Consider the following 16,723-nt stretch of genomic DNA (forward strand, 5'->3'; position numbering starts at 1 on the left):
AGGAGGGATAGCTAACACCAGGAAAGAGAGAGAGACTATTCAAAAAGATCTAGACAAGCTTCAACAGTGGGTGGTGACTAACTGAATGGTATTTAACAAGGAGAAATGCTAAGTCCTACATCTGAGCGAGAAAAATGAAAAAAAGCACATACAGAATGGGAGAAATTGGGCTAAGCACAAGCACATGTGGAAAAGACCTGGGTATACTAATAGATCATAGACTGAGCATGAGTCAACAGTATATCTATCTCCTGCCCCAGCAGTTGTCTTCTGTGTTCTGAAAGCTGGGGATTGAAAAATCCCTGTCCCTAGAAAGTGCTGGTGTCACTGGTTAGAGCGCTGAGCCACTCACAGGCAGCGCTTGGCCAATGAGAGCAGCGCTTTCTGGAGGCAGAAAGGTTGCCCCATGATCTATCTTCATACACACCCCGACGCTGCAGGACGTAAATGTACGTCCTGTAGAGTTAAGGGGTGAAAAAAGGCACCCTTCAAAGTTTTCAAAACAGCATTTACAGTCTGCTAGGTCTTTAGGTGTTTCAGAGGAATTAAAACAAAGTAGAGGATAAATTTAAAAACGTTTCCCAATTGATTTTGTAGTAGTAGCAGTTTGGATTTAAAGTATATAAAATGCACATTAGTATTATTTATAGACCACACATAGAATATTGTGTACAGTTTTGGGCATCGGTACTGAGGAAGGCTTTGGCCACCGGCAGATGGGCGGAAATTCCGCGGCGGGATTCCCCGCAGAATTTCTGCCCCTGGACGCCTGCATAGGATTGCATTACAATACACAATCCTATGCAGACGGCCGCGGTTTGTCTGCGCATAATCCCGCGCAGCAAACAAACCGCGGCATGTTCTAATTCTGTGCGGGGCTCGCAGCCGGATCCAACCCGGCCGTCTGCAGGCAGCCTTTATCAGACCTTGAACAGATCAAAGGCAGGCAACTAAAATAATAAATGGAATGGGCAGACTACAATACCTAGGGTCAGTACAGAGATATCTTCATCATCTATTATACCCAGGACAGTAACAGGAGGGCGCACTAATAACTATGTATAAATATATCAGGGGTCAGTACCGAGATCTCTCACATCATCTGTTTATGCCTAGGACTGTAACAAGGGGCAATCTAATAACTATGTATGGATCTATCAGGGGACAATATAGAGATCTCTCCCATCATCTATTATACCCAGGACTGTAACAAAGGGAGCGCTCTAATAACTATGTACAGGTGCTCCCCGACTTGCGAACAGGTTCTGTTCCAGGAGCCTGTTCGCAAGTCCGTTTTGTTCGCAAGTCGAACAAATGGTTGTATGGAGGGGATCGCGGGTGGATCCCGCTCCATACAACGTCTCGTGCAGGCTGTTCTTACAGCGGGCACCCGGCGGCAGCAGTTCCGACGAGCCGCGCCGCTTGTCAGAACTGTTAACACTTTAAATACCGCTCTGACAGCGGTATTTAAAGTGTTGACAGTTCTGACAAGCGGCGCGGCTCGATGGAACTGCTGCCGCCGGGTGCCTGCTGTAAGAAACAGCCTGCACCCGACGTTCAGGGGGCCCGTACAGCGTCCCACGATGAGATCGCGGGATGCTGTGTGGTTGCTAGGCAGCCGGGGACCTCCTGAAAGGCCCCAGGGCTGCCTATGCAGAGAGCCTATCAAGCGCACGGCTTGATAGGCGCTCTGTATAGACAGCCCTAGGGCCTTTCAGAAGGCCCCCGGCTGCCTCGCAACCGCGATGTGACCGGACAGGCTTCTATCAGGCTTGATAGAAGCTTGTTCGATCCCTGCACAGTATGATGTACTGCCATAGCATGACATCATACTGTGCTGTACAGATAGTTCGTATCTAGCGAAATTCGTAACTCGAATGTTCGCAAGTCGGGGACTATCTGTATAGATATATCAGGGGACAATATAGAGGTCTCTCCCATCATCTATTATACCCAGAACTGTAACAACGGGGCATTCTAATAAATATGTATAAGTATATCACGGGGCACTACAGAGATCTTTTCGCAGAGTGTAAGCTCGCTCACGAGCTGAAGGTTGCAAGTTCAATCCCCGTGTGATTCAAGTAACCGGCTCAAGGTTGACTCAGCCTTCCATCCTTGGTGGGGGGTAATAAATAAATAAATTACCTGAAAGCGTTGCGGAATAAGTTGGCGCTATACAAATAACAAGATGTATCAGGAGACAGTACAAAGATCTCTCCGATCATATATTATACCCAGGACTGTAACAAGGGGGCACTCTAATAACTAGGTATAGATATATCAGGGGACAATACAGACATCTCTACCATCATATATTATACCCAGGACTGTAACAAGGGGACGCTCTAATAACTATGTATAGATATATCAGGGGTCAATACAGAGATCTCTCCCATCATCTATTATACCCAGGACTGTAACATGGGGGTGTTCTAATAACTATGTATAGATATATCAGGGGACAATACAGAGCTCTCTCCTATCATCTATTATACCCAGGACTGTAACAAGGGGGCGCTCTAATAACTATATATAGATATATCAGGGGTCAGTACAGAGATCCCTCCCATCATCTATTATACCCAGGACTGTGACAAGGGGGCGCTCTAATAACTATGTATAGATATATCAGGGGACAATACAGAGCTCTCTCCCATCATCTATTATACCCAGGACTGTAATAAGAGGGTGCTCTAAGAACCATGTATAAAAATATCAGAGGTCAGTACAAAGATCTCTCCAATCATTTATTTTTACCCAGGACTGTAACAAGGGGGAGCTCTAATAACTATGCACAGATATATCAGAGGTCAGTACAGAGATCTCTCCCATCATCTATTTATACCCAGGACTGTGACTGTAACAAGGGAGCGCCTTCTACATCTGTAGGAAAGAAAGTTTCTACAGCAACATAGTAGGGGGTTCTTTACTGTAAGAGCAGTGAGACTCTAGAACTCTCTGCCTGAGGACGTGGCGATGGTGAATTCGAGAAAAGAGTTTAAGAGGGGACTGGATGCCTTTTTTGAACATTACAATATTACATGTTAATTATTTCAAAAGTGTTGGTGATCCGCAGATTAAACGGGGAAAATTGCCTTTTAACTTATTGGGGTTTTTCTGCTTTCCTCTGAATCGGTGTTTCCCAACTCCAGTCCTCAAGGCACCCCAACAGGTCATGTTTTCAGGATATCCTATAGTAAGAACACCTGTGGCAATATCTGAAGCTCTAACAATAATTACATCACCTGTGTAATACTGAAGAACTCCAAATAACATGACCTGTTGGGGTGCCTTGAGGCCTGGGGTTGGGAAACACTGCTCTGCATCAACATTGGGGAGAAATAGACTGAACCAAATGGACAGAGGGCTTTTTTGGCCTAGCATAATATGTTACTATGTCCAAAAGGTATTGCTGCACCAGGTAAAAGTTCAGTAGGACAGTCATTAGGATGATGAGGAGGTAGCTAGCTGGTCAGCTTTTGTCTTGTTGAAAACACCCCTAAATCCTTTATAGAGTTCAGGCAGTTCTATTAAGTTGGAAGTTGATTCTCTGGAAGTTCCCTTCTGAGAGAGAATAGAATCCTTCAGCTGACAATTTGTTCAGCAGAATTCAGAGGTGACCTGACCTGCTGCAAAGATAATGCTTAGCCATATACCAGCTTCTGAAAGTGTTCTTGAGGAATCTTACCCATTCATTGTGGCCAGTGGTTTCCAGTTCACTAATATTCTTGAGTTTGTATGCTGCAGTGGTCTTCTTGAAATCCAACCAAAGATTTTCTATGGGGTTCAAGTCAGGAAACTGTAACAGCTACTCCAAAGTCTACCTGGACGTTGGAAATCGAGTCTTGGTGGCGTGTGCAGTATGCTTAGGGATCATGGTTCTGTTAGGAGGTACAGTGATGCTTTAACAGGTTTAATAGACTGAACTAGATGGACATAGGCTAAAAAAAGACATAACATACTATGTTACTATGTATTATGCTTTAAGGTATTTTTTATAAAATTTCAATTATACATTGTTCTTATTGTCAAACAGTTTTTAAGTTTACTAACATTTGAGGTCCCTGTGACATTGTTCTCGCCACTGTTATTCTCTCTGTCATATTAAAGTGAATGCCTCATCAGAAAATGACCTAATGTATAAATCAGGATTTCATCTTGAGGCCTCGATCACACGACCGTTTTTTGGTCCGATCTGCAGACACGCTTGCGATCTGCAGATCTATATGGGATCGGTCATATGTCCACTTTTTATGCGGATGTGCAATCAATTATAGGACACAACGATTCGCAGAACGCGCCTATGTGCATTCTGCGCATCGCTGTGTTCTATATATGCGCTCAATGGGGCCGGCGGCAGCAGCGCCGACTCCATTGAGAACATATACTAAAGATCGTTCTCCCCTGCCACAGCTGTAACAGCTGTGGCAGAGAAGAACGATGTCGCCCATTGAATTCAATGGAGCCGGTAATACAACCAGCTCCATTGAAAGCAATGGGCTGCCGGCGAGCGTGGGATGAATTTTCGGGAAGGGCTTAAAAATATAAACCCTTCCCTGAAAATCATCCTAAAATGTGTAAAAATAAAAAAAAAATGTATACTCACCTTTTCCCTGCAGCCGGAGTTCAGCCGCGTCAGGCCGGCAGTTCTCCTGAACTGCTCTGTGTAGTATTCAGCAGGTGGGGATTTAAAATCCCCGCCTGCTGAATGGGCTGCCTCTGATTGGTCACAGCCCTCACTAATCAGAGGCAGTTCTCACTCACCCATTCATGAATTCATGAATGGGTGAGTGAGTGCCGCCTCTGATTGGCTGAGCACAGGGACCAATCAGAGGCAGCTCCCAGCTATTGAATGACAGCTGAGAGCTGCCTCTGCACCAGTGAGATTGGAGCTGACTATCAGCCAATAGGGCACTAGCTGACATCAGAGCTAAGCTCTAGCCTAAGAAGAGAGGGAGAAACAGGGTTTCTCAGACGTACAACACCTTCTGTGTCCAAGGACGGCACATAGACAGGTGAGACAGGACAAGTGCTGCTGTGAATGCTCTGTAGGAACCACTTGGCCATTACATTGTGTTTAGACACAAAGATGATTGCTCAAAAGATGGCTTTTAAGCGATCATTTTGCATAAATTACTAATTGGTTCTAATGCCTAGTAGTACCAATTAGTAGCGTGTGAGCCACCAGGAGCTGAATTTATTCAGAGGACCGCCTGCTGTTCTCTGAATAAATTCCTTTTCTTCTGCTGGTGGGGATGACAGCTAAGAACAGCTGAGACAATCAGCTGTTAACAGCAGTCCCCAGGCAGGACACAGCATGCGGTCCATCTTATCAGCTGTTCTGCTGAATTATAGATTTCAAGCCGAACTGAAGCCCGTTGTTCGACAGAAAACTGAAAGATGGGCACATTTACACACAAAGATTATCACTCAAAAGATGGCTTTTGAGCGAATTTTGAGCGATAATCGTTGTGTCTAAATGGGTCTTTACTTTTTTCCCCTGTACTGTGAATGACTGCTCAGTAAGGCCGCCTGCACACGGGCGGAAATTCCGCGGCGGGATTTCCGCCACTGTAAGCCTGCATAGGAGTGCATTACAATACGCACTCCTATGCAGACGGCTGCGGTCTGGCCGCGCAAAATCTCGCGTGGCAAACAAACTGCGGCATGCCCTATTTCTGTGCGGGGCTCCCGGCCACCGACTCCGGTCTGCGCATGCGCCGGCAGCCAGCACATGAAAGAGTCGGGGCCGCCGGGCGCGGGTGAGTACGTGCTCGTCCCTGCAGGCGCTCGGGTCGGGATCCGACCCGCTCGTCTGCAGGCGGCCTAAAAGACATGGTACGGCTGTTTGTGTGTTATTAGTTGTAGACTGTATGTCTATGTTTGTTACTTAAATAACAAACAGATCACATTTTATTAATCAATGTAAAAATCTAGGTTATTCCAAAGGGTTCACTTACTTTTCTTGCAACTGTAGGTTGAAACCTTAACATCACCCTTCACTGAATTAAAGGGGCCTAGCTGGAACCCTGAAAAATAGCCCCTTACCAATACACCACTGCCACCAAATTCTACAATAGACCTTATATATTGCAGTGGGTAGTGTACTCTGAGTATCCACCAAACCACATTCATCCATCAGACTGCTAGCTAGTGAAAGAAGACTCGTCACTCCAGAGCTCCCGAGTTTAGTGGTGCTTTACAACACTGCCATCAACGCCTGGCATTGTGCTTAGAGATCTTCGGTTTGTATGCCGCTGCTTAATCATGGAAACCCAATTCATGAAGGTCCTGATGCACAGGTTTTGTGCTGATATCACTTCTATAGAAAGTTTGGATGGACCGTAAGTGAGGCAACTGTGTTCAGACAACTTCTCACTATAAAAAACAAACCCTCCAAATAGGGCCTTAAATATATTAGAGCACAATAATTGCCCAATTCTTGGGGGTCCACATAGTCTGAACTGTACTGACTATTACGTGGTTAAAACTAATGCAAACTGATCAGATATTCGAAGTTCGAAAAAAAGTGTGACTGATGGTGTGAAGATGATAAAACAATGTTTCCTTTTCTTATCTAGCCATCTTCAGCTATAGTGACATATGAAAATCCCGTCTACGTGGCTCATGTTTCCCCATGACTGGATGTCATTCTACGCTGGCGAGATTTGCACCTGTCTCTTTATTTTTAGCCGTTCACTGCATGCCAGCGGGGTGTGGACATGTGGCGAGGGTCTGAGTGCTAAAGGTAAGGCGGCCTTTTTCTTTCTATTTTTCGCAAATGTATAATTTTAGAGTTAATATATGAAACAAATACTGAGAACCTTCTGGGGCATCAGAAAACGAGGCATGAATCATAAAGCAGTCCTGTGTAGCCGTGTGAGACAGATCTTGGGTCTATATTCAGTAAGCCGGCAGTCACTTAAGTTAACAAACTCCTTCGAATGCAGTGGACCCATCTAAAAGCAGGAAAGTAGCAGGTTCTAAGGGAAGCCGCTGTCCCGGATGTCATCCATTCATTGGTGTTCTCTTCATACTGATACAGCTCATTATAAACCCTTTTATACAGTGTAGAATGGTTTCTGTCAAAGAGGTTTGCATTGCATGGTGTCCTCGCAGTGTGACTATACCTTCGCCAAGCAGGATCATTTAATTCATTTTCATTATGTTTCAGCTAAATGCGAGCTGTAATCTGATGGCCGCTGTTTACAACCGCTGTTTATAACGGCATTAGTTATATCTGGAAAATTTTCCCTATATTCTTCTGCAATCACTTTATGAGTACCCTTTCTTTGTGTTTTCCTATGTAATTAATAATTTGTATCTGAGTCAATTGTGTATGTAACATAGTTTGTTAGGCTGAAAAAAAAACAAAAGTCTATTTAGTTAAGCCTGTTTTCACCCCCCTTGTTGATCCAGAGGAAGGCAAAAAAAAAATACATTAAGGCAGAAGCCAATTGAGAACAATCCCTGGATCAACATTGAAAAACTTCCTACCTGACTTTAAGACCGTCAAATGGAAAATACTCAGGTCATCAACCATTCTAGTTATTTAATGTCTATATCCTGTAATGTCGTAGTGCTCTAAAAAAGCATCTAGCTCCCTCTTAAACTCCCTTACCCATTTTGCCATCACCGCGTCCTCAGGCACAGCGTTTCACAGTCTCACTGCTCTTACAGTAAAAAATCCTCTTCTGTGTTGGTGATGAAAGCTTTTTTCCTTTAATTGTAGAAAATGCCCTCTTGTTACCCTCACAGTCCTTGGTATAAATAGATCCTGGGAGAGATCCTTGTATTATCCCCTAATTTATTTAGACATAGTTTTTTAGTCGCCCCATAACCATCTTTTTTTTGCAGCAATGGTACACATTTTGACTTTTTTTAAATGCTGAATTTACTGTGGCAGTGTGTTCACCGGCCTGCAGCGCTGCAGAGTGATTACCGGCTGGGGAGCTGCGGCACCTCGGACAGTAATCGCTTTAATGGTAAACAGACGTCACCAGAAAGCGGGACAAAAGGGTGTCCTGCTGGGCTTGCGGCAGAAAGCGGGACACAGGGCCCCAAAACGGGAGTGTCCTGCCTAAATTGGGATGTCTGGTCACCTTACACACAGTTTTGTAGGTAAAACTGCTGCTCACATGCAAAACTACATACATGTTAAAAGTCAGTTTGAAAAAACTGCATTCTCATGCTTTTTTCGGCCACTCTGTGGCTGTTACATGTAATTTCACCCTTTACAGGATATGCCATGACTGCTGCCTTTGGAATCCTCACCTACTATATCAGCTGATTGGGGGTCCAGCAGTTCTCACCTGCCGGGTTCTTCATATACTTCAGTGGAAACTAGGCTGCACACAAATGTAGCCACCATTCCATTGATGTGTATGGAGAATTCGGTAGCCGGAAATTTGCAAACAGACATTAGGTAATATTTGCATTTGAGTGTACATTGGGCCTCCAGAATGATTTTTACTGGTAGGCCTTAACACCCCAAATGTAGCCGAGTGCCTGGAGATTTCACAAGGGGCCGCGGTATGTGGTCCCTGGTCATATGATTGTCGCTATCCAATGGATAACTGCGATCACGTAAAAGTTTTTAAAAAGTTAACATTTCACCTTGAGGGGAGGTGAAATTACCTACCTAAGGCCTTCGGCAATGTCCCCCGATGGGATCTTTATCCCCAACTTCGGCACATGCGCCCATCTGCAAAATGGGGGTCGTAAGCGCAAAAGCTGGAGAGGGCCTGGGTAATTTAAAATCTCCTTGCTTCTGGCTACTAAAGGTAGCCAAGAGCCTGGAGCAGTATCCGAGTGCCAACTGATAATGGCGATCACGTAAAAGGTAAAAAAAAGTTTCGGTTTGGGTCCCATTGTGCATACAGATATAAGATTAGGGCCACAATGGGTATGTGTCTGAACAAGGGACAATCAGGGGGTTCCGTTTTGGGGTGCAAGTCTTCATTCATATGTGTGCTATACAAAAAAAAAAAAAGTTTTTAAAATGACACAATTGCAAAACAATTGAAAATTATAATTTTCCCTTCCGCTTTGCTTAGATTCATTCAAATACTGTGGGGTCAAAATACGCAGTACACCACTAGAGGAATTTGTTAAAGGGTCTAGTTTTCAAAATGGGATCATTTGTGAGGGGTTATCCATCATTTTGGCCACTCGGGTTCTCTCCAAATCTTCTTTGGGGCCTAAAACACCTTCAGGGCTTAGTCACACGGGCGCCCGTGTGACTGAGCCCTTACTGCAGGAAGAAGGCGGCCGTACTTCGAGACGGACGACTCCCCACAGCGCTGAAGAAAGAACACATGACCGGCAATGAGGCCGGTCACATGTTCTTTCTTCCAGCGCTGCAGAGAGACGTTTGTCCTGAAGTGCGGCCGTCTTCTACCTGCAGTAACACGTGCACCGATGCACCCGTGTGACTAAGCCCTCAAGCTAAATGTCTGTTCTGAAAGTCACAGGCTGCTCCTTTCGCTTTGGGCCCCGTTGTGCATATGGACATAATATTAGGGCCACAACGGGTATGCTTCAGAATGCAGAACAAACAGTGGTATGCATTTTGGGGTGCAAACCCTATCCTTATTTTCATGTGCACTATAGAAAAAAAACTGTCTTTAAAATGACATGTTTGCAAAAATATGAAATTAACTCCTGAAAAGAAACTGTGGTGTCAAAATACTCCTGACACCCCTCAGTGAATCTATTAAGGGGTGTAGTTTTAAAATGGGGTCATTTGTGCGGGTATCTATCATTCTGACACCTATAAGCCTTTGTAATCTTGGCTTGGTGTAGGAAAACAAAATGTTCCTTTAAATGTTAAATTTGTAGGTCTCCTAAATGGTTAAAAAACACCTAATGTTTTTCTAATGTGCTTCCAGAATAAAGTAAACAGATAGAAATATATCTAAACAATTTCTATAGTATGCTTGCACATATTTGACATATTACAGTTGAAAAAGTTTTTTAAAATTTTCCCAATTTTGTTGCTTTTAATAAATATACACAAATTCTAAGTGTCTATTTCACCAACTAAATGAAGTACAATATGTGGCGAAAAAACAATGTCAGAATCACTTGGATATGCAAAACCTCTTATGGAGTTATTCTATGTTAAAGTGACATGTCAGATTTCTAAAATTTGGCTTTGTCACTAAGGCAAACAGGCTTCGTCACTAAAGGCTTAACAAGAGATACTGTACACCTGCTTCACCATTCTGTATGGGCACACTTTTCATTCTGTGTACTTGAGTTATTCATCTGAAGTAAGTGAATTGATTCATAAAAATATTCCTTTTAAATGTGAGACCTATAGATTCTCAGGAGAGATTTGTTTGCCTTATATGTACTATTGCACATAAGAATTATTTTCTAGTAGCAATATATATCCCTCCTTCAAACTTCAGCGAATGTATGGCTATATTTCCTACTGTTCCTGCGTTAATCCTGGGTGATTTTAATAATTGTCTGGAACCCTGTTTGGATAGATTTAATAAGGGTCTTTTAGTAGCTTCTACTTACCCTACTGCTTTCGCACGCCTATTGGTAGAATTAGGTCTATCGGATTTGTGGTGGTTGAGAAATCCAGAACTTCGAAAATATTTTTGCTATTCTAGCTCACATAATACACTTTCCAGAATAGATCTCCCGATAGTTACTCCATCTATGCCCCTCTATGCTCATAGAATACAGTATCTACCATGGACATTGTCAGATCACTCTACCCTTCATTTGTTAACTATAAATAGTAGGGGATTTACTTTTGATAGGATTTACCTTCCAAATTCTTTCTGATTGAACTTGTTTGATAATGCTAGGACAGAAAAGGTTTTACTGGAATTTTTTCTAATTAATATTGGTTTCTCTTCAGTGTCTGTGGTGTGGGATGGTATAAAGGCATGTATGCATGCTCATTCCATTCAGAAGATTAGTTTATAGCAGTCTAAATCTCTGGATGCTATTATGGCCCTTCAGCTACGAGTCTTAGGGTGGTTTCAGAATCTTTTGCCGGAGGTTCCCTTACAGATGTGGCTGAGAATACTGGAAGAAAAAATAATTTAAGGAGATTATATTTGAATCTTCAGGCAGAGCATCGAGTTTGGGGGGGGGGGGGGGGGCTGTTTTTTCACTCGATGCTGCCAAAGCTTTTGACAGCATCAAATGGAGTTATCTATGGGCTGTTCTTAATAGGATGGGCTTTGGTGAGAAATTTCAGGCATGGGTTAAATTGCATTATTCAATACCAAAGGCAAGAGTATTGGTAAACAACCGTATGTCTGGACAGATGGTGTTAGAGAGGGGAATGAGGAAGGCATGCCCCCTATCCCCTCTTCTCTTTGCCTTGGGATCGAACCCTTGGCTGGTTTGATAAGAGCACCTGATACAGTTGGACTACATTATAGAGAAACTGAGGAATGTGTTTCATTATACGCAGATGACTTGTTTCATGTATACAGGGCATGTGAATATGGGTCCTATTATGTCTATCTTTGATATATTTGGTAGGATTTCGGGTCTTACTATTAATCTGTTATTCTTTCCTTAGACCCTCTGCCAGCAGATTCTCCATTGCAACATATGCAATCACAAATAGTGAAGGAATTCAAATATTTGGGAATTGTGGTGTCTTCTAGACCTTAGGACTTTATTTCTGCTAACTTGCTTCATTCGTACGAAAGTTTGAGGATAAGGTCACGGTCTGAAGTTGTCTCCTCTTGTCGATAATTAGCAGGGGAAATCTTATTAAAATAATTTTCATGTCACAACTCCTTTTATATACTTTAAAACTCCCCGGTTTGGATTCTAATTTTTGTTTTATTCCATATGACAGTTAGGAGCTTATTATGGAATGAGAAATGTGCTAGAATTGAATTGGAGACCCTTTAAATGGATAAACTGTCTGGAGGGTTGGCAAGGCCAAGTGTTTGGATGTACTTTTTTCATCGCAATTGTAACAGATGAAGGGGTGAGGAGAAAGAAATGGGGTACGGTTCAATGTTAGATTAGTTTATAAAATGACAGGTTACAGACCCCCTGTAAGAGGGAGAGGGACGGAAGGAGGAAAAAGGGATTATATTCAACTATTATTGGAATGATTAAGGTATGGAATAAATTTAAGCAGATTTTACAACTAGATGGATTTACTACCTACACCTTCTTTGGAGGAATCCCAAGTTGCCAATTTTTTTAGGTTTGATGAATTTTCACCATGGGAGAAAAGGCGGGTAATGTTTTAGGACCAGGTACATCTTGGGGTTCTTTTTCATAGTTTTGAACAATTTAGAGAGCTTTATGATGATTCCCATAGCTACTTCCCTCAGTTCCTTCAACTACGGCATGCATTTGCTACTCAGGCCCGGTTAGGTATCTGTGCTCATGGTCCAACACCCTTTGGTGAATTTTCTTTGATCTTTGGGAGCCATGAAGAATGTAATATCTTATTTATCTAGAAAAATTCTTTCTTATTACTCATGGCAATTCCCAATAAAGGTAAAAGAAAAATGGGAGAAAAACTTTGCTCAAATTAGTTAAGATAAGTGGGCAATAGTGTTGCGTATGATTCTGATGTTATCTCTATCTGAAGGTCAAGAGGTATTGCAATTATATTTAGTAGACCTTAAAGTTGTTTAATTTAGGTATTAGATTTTTGGATGGTGCAGATTTGTGTGTAACTACATAGATGTTGGAGTGGAGTATTGGAGAAATGGGACTGATTAAGTTTGAGGAAATTTGGAGACAATGGTCTGGTATATAAAATCGGTAAGTCAATATTGAGTGTTGGTTGCATTGAATTAGTGAAGAAATGTTTGTGGTGTGTAGAGGAGGTGAGGGGGAGAGGTGAGAAGGTAGATGAAAATTAGTTTTCTAATTTTTTTCTGTTTTGTGTATGTTTAATAGGTTTTGTTGGGGATGGGGTAGGATATGATTCATTTATGTATCAATTAATTTATCCATTTAGTCATGTCTGACTCTCGGTGACTACATAGGCTAACATTCTTCATGCTTCCCTGTCAAGCACGGCTTCTTTTAGCTTATTGATGCACATATTAGTATCGATCCAGCGTGTTCTTTGTCGGCCCTTTCTTCTAGTACCACTGGTCATTCCCAACATTATTGACTTCTCCAGCGAGTTTGCACGCATGACGTGGTCGCATGAAGTCAGTCGCAATCCAGTGACTTTAGCTTCTATTGATGTTCCTGTGTTTTTTGCAGTCCAACACTTCTCTGTCTGTTACCCGGGCTGTCCATGGCATTCTTAATAATTTCCGCCCGCATCACATTTCGAATGCTTCGATACTCCTTCTGTCGGCCTTTATTACTGTTCGACTCTTGGACTCATGCATCATCATAGCAAAGACAATGGTTCCAACTAGTCTTCTTTTGATAGTTATTAGAGATGAGCGAGCACCAAAATGCTCGGGTGCTCGTTACTCGGGACGAAAATTTCGCGATGCTCGAGGGTTCGTTTCGAATAACGAACCCCATTGAAGTCAATGGGCGACCCGAGCATTTTTGTATATCGCCGATGCTCGCTAAGGTTTCCATTTGTGAAAATCTGGGCAATTCAAGAAAGTGATGGGAACGACACAGCAACGGATAGGGCAGGCGAGGGGCTACATGTTGGGCTGCATCTCAAGTTCCCAGGTCCCACTATTAAGCCATAATAGCGGCAAGAGTGCCCCCCCCCTCACAACAATTTTTACTTCTGAAAAGCCCTCATTAGCAATGCATACCTTAGCTAAGCACCACACTACCTCCAACAAAGCACAATCACTGCCTGCATGACACTCCGCTGCCACTTCTCCTGGGTTACATGCTGCCCAACCCCCCCCCCCCCCCCGCACGACCCAGTGTCCACAGCACACACCAAAGTGTCCCTGCGCAGCCTTCAGCTGCCCTCATGCCACGCCACCCTCATGTCTATTTATAAGTGCGTCTGCCATGAGGAGGAACCGCAGGCACACACTGCACAGGGTTGGCACGGCTAGGCAGCGACCCTCTTTAAAAGGGGCAGGACGATAGCCCACAATGCTGTACAGAAGCAGTGAGAAATATAATCCTGTGCCACTGCCATCAGGAGCTGCAGACGTGGGCATAGCAATGGGGAACCTATGTGCCACACACTATTCATTCTGTCAAGGTGTCTGCATACCCCAGTCAGACCGCGGTTTTTTATAAATAGTCACAGGCAGGTACAACTCCGCAATGGGAATTCCGTGTGCACCCACAGCATGGGTGGCTCCCTGGAACCCACCGGCTGTACATAAATGTATCCCATTGCAGTGCCCTGGACAGCAGAACTAACATCAGATTAAATGCAGGTGGGCTTCGGCCCACACTGCATGCCCCGACCTGACTGGGGTTTTTAATTCATAGACACAGGCAGGTACAACTCCCTATTGTGAAGTCCCTGTGGACCGACAGCATGGGTGGGTGCCAGGAAGCCACCGGCGGCACATAAATATATCCCATTGCATTGCCCATCACAGCTGAGGTAATGTCATGTTTAATGCAGGTGGGCTTCGGCCCACACTGCATGCCCCAGTCAGACTGGGGTTCTTTAGAAGTGGACACATGCAGTTACAACTCCGTGTGGACCGACAGCATGGGTGGCTCCCTGGAACCCACCGGCGGTACATAAATATATCCCATTGCAGTGCCCAGCACAGCTGAGGTAACGTCAGCTTTAATGCAGGTGGGCAAAAAATTAATTGGATTACACTGTAGGCGAGGGCCCCAAAAAATTGGTGTACCAACAGTACTAATGTACCTCAGAAAAATTGCCCATGCCCAACCAAGAGGGCAGGTGAAACCCATTAATCGCTTTGGTTAATGTGGCTTAATTTGTAACTAGGCCTGGAGGCAGCCCAGTTAAAATAAAAATTGGTTCAGGCCGAAATACAAAAAAAAAAAAAAATGTGCAACACTGCAAAAAGCAGCCTCCACACTACTGCACACGGTTAGATGTGGCCCTAAGAAGGACCGTTGGGGTTCTTGAAGCCTAAAATACTCCTAACACTCTCCCTATAGCAACTCCAGCAAGACAGCACTGTCCCTGATCTCTGTCAGGGCGAGCACCCACTGGCGTTTGCGTTCTCCGCGGGGAAAAAACGCAGCGTTTTTGCCGCGTTTCTCGCGTTTTTTCCGCGCGTTTTTCGCGGCGTTTTCGCGGCGTTTTGCGTTAATTTCCATTGACATTCATGGGTGCATTAGGAGAAAAATAGGGACACATATGTAACTGACAGTTCCTATGTTAAAAACGCAAACGCAACGCAAAAAAAACGCCAGTGGACAGGAACACATGTTATCTCTATGCCTGTGCAGGAAAAACGCAAAACGCAAAACGCAGGTAAAAAAACGCCAGTGGGTGCTCGCCCTCAGAATGCATCTGTGGCGAGCCGCGGGAGGGGCCGATTTATATACTCGGGTGACACCTGATCTCGCCAGCCACTCACTGCAGGGGGGTGGTATAGGGCTTGAACGTCGCAGGGGGGAGTTGTAATGCCTTTTCTGTCTTTCTATTGGCCAGAAAAGCGCGCTAACGTCTCAGAGATGAAAGTGAAAGTAACTCGAACATCGCGTGGTACTCGTTTCGAATAACGAGCATCTCGAACACGCTAATACTCGAACGAGTATCAAGCTCGGACGAGTACGTTCGCTCATCTCTAATAGTTATGGTGATAGTTTTGTTCTTCCAGATCTTATACATGCCAACCATGGCAGAGCAGCCCAATGCGATCCTACGTTTGAGTTCTGGTTTGATTTTATGTATGTGTAAGGGTGCGTTGACACGAGCGTGTGTGTATGCTTTAATACGCACGAACTTACGTGCAAAAAATGCGTGTGAACAAAGGTTTGTGCTTGTTATATGCGTGTAAGAACTTTGAAATTTGGCTGCGTGGAGCGCATATAGATGCGCTCCATACGTTGTGCTCTATCAGCATAGCAGAAAATATGCACAGCGCCAATAGTTAGGCATTGATAGTTCTAAGCGACATGATTTCTTTGGCGCCCCAGCGATATTTTGATTACTACCTTTCTTTCTTTACTCTGGTTTTTTTTTATTCTATTCTCCATCTCCACTGGCTGTGTGAATGTATGCTGCGTTTCTTTTGTTTGCTTTTTTGCTTTTATTTTTCTTTTGGTTTGTGCTAATATAAAGATCAGCGCAGTACGGACCAAACAGCTACGCATGTCCTTTTTCCTATGGTGCACACGTTCGCACGCAGAAAAACACGGACATATGTACACTTCATGTGAAATACATGGTTTTAATAGCTGCACGTTTTTCTACACGCGAACACACGCTCTTCTGAACGCACTCTAAGTATATAGGAATTAAAGGTCAATTTTACTAATCTTATAAAAAAAAAAAAAATAGCACATCTTTTTCTGTCTAGAAGAAAAGCAAGCAGGTGGACATAATGTAATCGACGCCCAACTAGTTGAAAGGCTCTGTATTGATGATTATCCGTGCTTGAAAATAGCAATTAAATCAAGTTCTTTCTGAACTCTGCCTCCATTACCTAACTCAAATTTCAGTTTTAGTGCATCCTCTTTCAGGGCATAACAGCTAATGCCATATAAGTCAATATATAAGGCTTATTTATATTCACAGTATTTCAAGTAACAAGGCATTCTAAAGAATGAAGTGCAACAATTAAACATCGAGCTTTTGGGGGATCAGTGAACTTCACTGGACAGGGAACAG

General features: G+C 43.6%; 1 protein-coding gene across 12 annotated transcripts in view; it reads left to right on the forward strand.

Annotated features, from left to right (window-relative positions):
- JSRP1 (junctional sarcoplasmic reticulum protein 1) overlaps positions 1-16,723 on the forward strand; it is a 93,216-nt gene that overhangs the window by 54,963 nt on the left and 21,530 nt on the right. For 11 of the 12 annotated variants that reach the window (XM_066604576.1, XM_066604579.1, XM_066604584.1 and 8 more), the window contains one exon: positions 6,585-6,751. The exons of the other annotated variant lie outside the window; for it this stretch is intronic. The gene's annotated coding sequence lies outside the window, so the exon portion shown is untranslated. The remainder of the gene's footprint in view (positions 1-6,584; positions 6,752-16,723) is intronic. 12 annotated transcript variants of the gene reach the window in all.

This window comes from Eleutherodactylus coqui, chromosome 5 (assembly GCF_035609145.1).
Source record: "Eleutherodactylus coqui strain aEleCoq1 chromosome 5, aEleCoq1.hap1, whole genome shotgun sequence".
Classification (NCBI taxonomy): Eukaryota; Metazoa; Chordata; class Amphibia; order Anura; family Eleutherodactylidae; genus Eleutherodactylus; species Eleutherodactylus coqui.